The 6,737-nt window shown below is 53.5% G+C and overlaps 1 long non-coding RNA gene across 1 annotated transcript; it reads right to left on the bottom strand.

The window, feature by feature from the left end:
• Positions 1–4,092: 4,092 nt before the first annotated feature.
• On the bottom strand, positions 4,093–5,783 carry LOC120710618. The gene is made up of 2 exons (XR_005689954.1): positions 5,563–5,783; positions 4,093–4,376 (listed from the first exon to the last, which is right to left on the bottom strand). It is a non-coding gene; the product is annotated as an uncharacterized LOC120710618 (long non-coding RNA).
• Positions 5,784–6,737: the final 954 nt, after the last annotated feature.

Here is a 6,737-nt window from a genome sequence, read left to right as displayed (position 1 = left end):
GAACGCAAGCGTTCCCGGTCCATCGGCAGTGCGAAAAGGAGAGGTCAAGGCTAGAACGGGGCAAGGATATTGAGGCGGAGGTGGAACACGATGGCGACACGACGAACAAGCCAGCTGCGTCCCGTCGGGTGCGCGTGAGCACAGGTTTGTGGCTGCATGCTATGTGTTCGGCAGAATGCCAAGGGGCACCTGTTAGTGCTTGGCCGCGTTTGAAGCGTCGTGTGTGCGTGCAATGGTGCCAAGGTGGCGTTCCAGGTGATGGTGGACAGCAAGGTGCGGTCATGTGCACGTGCGGGCTGTGTGGGCGTGCGCGCTGTGAGCGCTCGACGAAATGCCCGAGAGGGCTCGTCTTGTCGCGAACGCGACGGTATGGCTGTGTTCGTGTCCATAAAGTTGTGGCGAGGCTTGGTTTCAACGTGTGCGTGCCAAGGGGCCAGAACAGGTGCAGCCTTGGGGCGTTCCATGAGCGTGTGCGCCGGGCATGGCCATGGCAAGGCCACGGCGTGGCCACGGCGGCTCAGGTGCAGGTGTACAATGACGGCGGCTGCGGGTTGGAAATAGCGGCGTGATGGGCTCCTGTAGAAGAAGGGACGGGGTGGTCCTGTGGGCTTACTGCGAGAGGGTTCATCGGTGGCGCACAGCACATCGGCAGCAAAAAGGGGCTAGGGAGACGGGCAGCGGCGGCCTACCAGGTGGACTTGGGGAAGAAAGGGGGCAGAGCAGGGTCGAGTCGCGGCCGTGGCGCGTTGGTGCGGTGCTGTGCAGCTCACGAACATCGAGGTCATCGTAAAGGGCGCTGAACCACGGCGGTGACGTGTTCCGGGCGGCTGCCCCCTTCCCCGGCTCCTCTTCACGACGCGGCGACGGCTCCTCCCTGGCAGGCTCTGGGTGCAGCGGCGTCGTCCTCCTCTTCTAGCCTCTCCCGCGGCTCCTCCTCTTCTCCACCTTCCTCTTTCCCCCTTCTTTCTTCTTCTCCACGACTCCCGGCTCTCTCTGTTTTGGTGTGGAGGCGGCGGCGCAGAGGGGAAAAAGAACCCGAGCTCTAGGGTTCAAGGCGGCCGATTGGGGGGTTTTATAGGGCGGTCGGCCAGGGTTGGACGCGGCCAGTTGAAGGGACGGCGGGGATCCTCGGTGTTTGGGCCCTGGACGCGTGGCTGCATCGCGCAGAGCTGCACGGGGGCTCTACGGTTTGGGAGCACGCGCGCGGACGGGAAAAGGGAGCGCGGGGCTCGTGGGTGACACGTGCGGCGTGCTGGCATGGCCGTTGCCCGCGCCTTGTCGCGGCATGGAGGCGGAAAGGCGAGGCGCAGAGGCGGCGAACAGAGCGGGCGGCTGCATCGGGGGAAAAGAAGAGGAACAGGGCGCCTGTCACGTGGGGCCGTGCGGATAGAGACACAAGAGAGGGGTTGCGTTGCTCAGCTGGTGAGCGGTTCGGCATGGGCCGTTGTGGGCCGGGTGGAGCAGGCCGGGTATAGTGGCGTGGGTTGAGGTGGCAGGCCGTGATGGCCTTGGGCTGAGTAGGTTTAGGTTAGTTAGCATTTACATTTGATTTGAATGGCCTAATTCAAATCAAATGCCACACAAATTCAAACAAAAACTTTCAAAGCCATTTAAACAAGGTAGATTCAAGAAGAGTCAAATAACTCCAAATAATTCACACTAATAATATTGTCATTATGTTGATTTGGTTTTAAATTCTAGGAATTTTGAGAGAGTTAGCATTAAACCTTATGTTTTCCTAGCTATTATCACAAACACACAAAAAGTTTTTGAAAACTCGTATTTTTGGAATATATAACATTCCGTAAAAATTACGGGATGTTACAGACTCCCCCCTCAAAAGAATCTCGTCCTCGAGATTAGGGGTTACCAAAGTTCCAAAGAACAAAAACTTTTTGGAGTCGAGTGGCAACGATATCAAAGCTGGAGGCCTTCGACGATAACTCACCGGTCATGGCGTAGGGTGCATCTATGATTTCTTGTTCTGTCAGATGGGTGAGCCGTCCACGATCGGCGGTGCATGGGGTCTGAGTAGACTTGCTTATGAATCCTGAAGTTGGACCGGGCGTACGGTTCTTCTTCTTCTCTGGGCAGTAAGAAGCCTTGTGGCCCATCTTGTGGCAGGCAAAGCAGATGATTGTTGCAGATTCGGTAGTGTTGTTCAGCCTTGGCTGCTGGCTGTTGTAGTGGTCTCTCTCGAGATTCTTGCTCGGCTTGCTGGAGTTCGATTGGAGGCTGTTCTCGTGCGGAATTGATGATGCGTCCCTAACTCCTTGTGGGGTCCTGTCCAGACCCTGGTGTAAGCCTTTCCTTCTTTTGCCATGCTATTTGTTCTCCTTGCGTACCTTCTTGGCTGGCTTCTTCTTGCCAAGTGCTTTCCTCCCAGGGCACTCGGCTCTCTTGTGTCCTCGTTGTCTACAGCTTCGACACTTCAGCATGATCTCTTCTGGGGCACTATTCTTTCCCGTGGGTGTCATCTCAGTGTATTGTTCTAGAGTCTGACCGATGTGCTGCCTGTTCTGGTCATCCTGGTAGTCATCCTCTTGGTGCACTTGGCTGTTCTGGCCCAACATGTTAAGGTGCGACTAGTGGCAAGCTCTTCTTCTCTTAGTCCTAGTGGCAAGCTCTTCTTCTCTTAGTCCTGAGGCGTTCTGCCCCTAGGGTTACCTCTTTCTCAACTGCTATTGCTCGGTTCACCATGCTCATCAGTGAAGGGTATTCTTCTCCAGCTATGATGATCCTGATCTCATAATTCAATCCTCGGTGAAACCAAAACTGCTTCTTCTCTTCGGTGTCTGTCTCGTCAGGTACATACCTCATCATCCTGGTGAAGTGACGTGCATACTCGTGCACTTTCATGGCTCCCTGAGTCATATAGCGGAACTCTTCTGCTTTGTTGATGATCAACTGTCGGGGGATGTGGTACTTACGAAAGGCTTCAGTGAGCTCCTTCCAAGAGATGTGTGCAGGATTCTCGTGGGCATAACAGTAGCTATCCCACCAATCTCTGGCTGTACCCTTCAACTGGTGTGTAGCTAGGGCAACGCGCTCCTCATCGGTGCAGGCAGTTAGGTCAAGTTTCTTCTCAATTTCTCTCAACCAATCCTCAGCTTCAAGTGGGTCATCTGAGTGATCAAAGGTAGGTGGCTTTAGCTTAAGGAAGCTCTCAATCCTCTTTCGTAGTCCTTCCTTGGGTGTTTCCTGTTTCTGGGCAACAATTTGCACCAACTGCTGAAGTAACTGAGTCTGAGATGCCATTGCTTCTGCTACGGTTGGCTCTTGGAGTGGTGGTGCTCCTTGCTGGCGATTGTTCTCATATGTGTTCATGGGCGATGGGGTAGGGTTAGCATTGACCTCCTCTTCGGCCTCTCCTTCATTTTCTCCTTCAACCACCTGCCCCGCAGGAGTTTGGGGAGCTCTGGCAGTCAGGGCTGCGCCTCTGCCTTGCTCCGCAGGCGGAACAGATGCCTGGGCAGGTCCATGGGTTGCGGCTGCAGTTTCCTCTCGAGCGACTTCTGCTGAACGTGCCATCAGGCGGCTGGATCTTCGAACTGGCATCTTCTGCGAAGGATAGACGAGGAGCTAACTCAACACTCACTAAGAAAAGGCACAAAACTATATCCTACACTCAAGGGTAAGAGCCATAAGAGGCAAGCAAGATGCAATTAAGATGCAAGCACTCAAGCAATCAAACATTCCTAATCTAGTACACATTTTCTATCTAGTCACTTTGTAGTTGCTTCCAAGTGGTAGTCTCTACTTCATAAAGTTCAGGGTTTCTCGGGAGTCAACAGAGTTTACTTCCTTCTGATCCAAAAAGGCTTCGTAAGAAACTTCTTCAGCGTGGGTAAGAGAGTGAGTCAAGGAATAAAGGAAATTGAGTCAAAGGTAGTAATTAATAGTTCAAAGAGGTATATAAGCAGTCAGAGTCATTTTGGAATGTCCTATATCTATCGACCAATCCTATGGCTCGTGCTACGGTCAAGTATGCTCTGATACCAACTGAAACGACCCGAGTTTTCGAACGAAGAACCCGAATCCCTGTATCGTTGTGATAGTCCCTGGATCAGTAGCTATCACATACAGAACTCATTTCAGGCAGTAAATCAGTTCATACTCACTTAAAATAGGTTCGAACATGGATTTAATTATTACAATATCCAGAGGATTTGCAGTACGAAACTTTTATTACAAGCTCATTGGGCTAAACTGGAACAAACAGAAAATGGTAGCGGTAGCTGGTCTTCAGGCCATCCTTCAACTCGAACTTCATCTCCACAGGCAGCACTTGAGCGTAGCACGGGCTTCTAAGCTTCAATCGTACCATCCGTCGATGTTGGCGTCGAACTCCTGATCGGATCCTGCATCTTGCCAAACTATCCCCGAGGACGGGATAGGTTCACGTCACCATCCGTATGCAAGCTTTAAGTGGATGCAAAGGTATAAAAAGTAGCCAAAGGATAGGCTGGGGTTTCCTATGCAAGCATATACTTATAAATCCATAATCATGTCTCTCACCCATCCCAGGTCGGTGCAGGAAACTCCCTCTTCCTGCACCTCATCTGACTCCACACGGGGAAGTGGACTAGAGGGAGGAAGAATACTGGGGTTCACTACTCTATGAAAGTGCAGCCGGGTCAAGAGTTGTACGTGATCGAGTACGCGACAATACGTATAGTTTTCACCCTGCAGGGGTTGTACACCTGTACCCACTCGGGCTGCAAAGACGGCCGTTGCCATCTTAAGACACAGCCCACAACCATGACTCCCTAACCATGACGGTATCATCCTGCATTCTCGGGGTAGGATACATTCACCGCAATGAATGTTCCGGGGCTGTGGATCTCTAGCCTGGCCATGGCTTCGAGAATCTCGGAGACTGGGCTCGGAGAACCCGACCGGGCCCACGCACCCCGAATTGGGCGTGCGCGGTCTACCCTCTCCTGGAGACTAGGGTCGGAACACCCGACCGGGCCCGACACACCCCGAATTCCCATGGGCGTGCTCGGCCTACCCTCTCCTTAAACACAGCCACAGTCTGGTACCGCACAGCTAGAAATGGCTGGAACCCCCGCCCATACAAGGGTAAGTGGTGTGCACGTTTGACATAGTTCCGTCACCAGGGGCACGATCTCGAACTATATTGCCGGGGCAAGCGCGCAGTCCTCCGTAAAGGTCCGCCAAAGGCATCCATAACATGTATCGCCTCTCCTTGGGCAACGACACAGGTACACCCCTCCTCATCCCGCACCCGCCACAGGTGCTCCTCAGGATGTGCCCACCACACATCCCCGGCAAGTCGCTTGCCCCCGCTAAAAGCCCTATCTTTGGCTCCTCACAAAGTGGATCTCATGCATGCCAAGACTATCATATCATGGAATCCCTTACCCAATCACTCTCATAGTAGCCAAAGCATCCAATAATCAATCAAGGTATAATAGGGATGCAAGGAATACGGTAAACATGTAGGCCATGCATGCTTATCTCACACACACAAGTAAAGCGATAGCAAATCTAGCAAGCAATGCCTAATAGGAATTCAAATCAAAGATGGGCGTGAACCTGGCAGCTCTTCATAATCTTCCGGTGTCCTCGGGGTCTTCTCGTAGTTCGGGACGTCCTCCAGGGTCTTCTGGGCGTCCGGGGCGTCGATCTTCTCTTCAGTAACAGGACCTATCCGTAATTACGAATTACTACAGGGGCCAAAGTGCAAGAATGCACAAAACTATCCAAATAAGATCCAACTCACAACAAAACCTATTCTAACGCGTAGAGCATGATTTTAGAAGAATTATGAAACTGGTTTCATAATTTTCGGAGCTCTGGTTGATTTACTATGAATTTCTGAAGATTAAACCATTTTCTGGAATTAATAAAATGTTTTCGAAAAAAGAAAATCACACAGTCAGCCACGTGGCAGCCTCTGCGGCGCCACGTGTCATGCTGACGTCCGCATGACGTCAGCACGGGGTCAGCAGATGTTGACGCCATCATGACGTCAGTGTTGACTTGGTCAATGTTGACCAAGTCAATAGTCAACGGGTCCACGTCCAGTCAGCGGGTCCGCGTTCAATGGGGCCCACTAGTCAGTCTCGCACTAGAGGATGACAAGTGGGTCCCACATGTCAGCCAGGTTTAAACAAAAGAAAAGGAAAGGGCGGCTTGTGTTCGTGGGCTCAAAGCAGCTGGGCCGGCTCGGCTCGGTTCAAAGGCCGGCGTGGGATGAGGTCCGGCTCAGGATAAAGGGCCGGCTCGGCGAAACGGGCCGGCGGCCCACTTCTTCTTCTTCCCTTTCTCCTCCTTTCTTCTCTGGCTGACGGTGCAGGCCCGCGGGTCGGCGGCTCTTCCTCCCTCTGGCAGCTTGGTCCGGCGGTAGAGTTTCGACGAGGCCAGGGCAAAGCAAGGGCGAGGCAAGGGTGACGGCTCAGGTCGGCGTTGATGCTCGGCGCGGTGACGGTATGGCCGCGATGCATGAGCTCCGGCGACGGCGAGGCGAGGGCGCGGCCAAAGGGCAAGGCGACTGGGCACGGCGGTGCAAAACAGAAGCGGCGCGGTGGTCGGGTTTCGTGTGAGAGTGGAGAGCCGCGGCATGGTTCACCGGCGAGGATGTGAGTGGTGTCAAGGCGAGGGCTAGCACACTAGCTCCCGGCCTTCCAGGGCCGCGGTGGTGCAGGGCCGCAAGGCAACGAGGAAGAGCGGTGACGGCGAGGTGGAACAAGAGCAAGGCGGGGACAAGG

This window comes from Panicum virgatum, chromosome 5K (genome assembly GCF_016808335.1).
Source record: "Panicum virgatum strain AP13 chromosome 5K, P.virgatum_v5, whole genome shotgun sequence".
NCBI classification, from domain to species: Eukaryota; Viridiplantae; Streptophyta; class Magnoliopsida; order Poales; family Poaceae; genus Panicum; species Panicum virgatum.
This window is presented reverse-complemented; position numbering and strand designations above follow the sequence as displayed.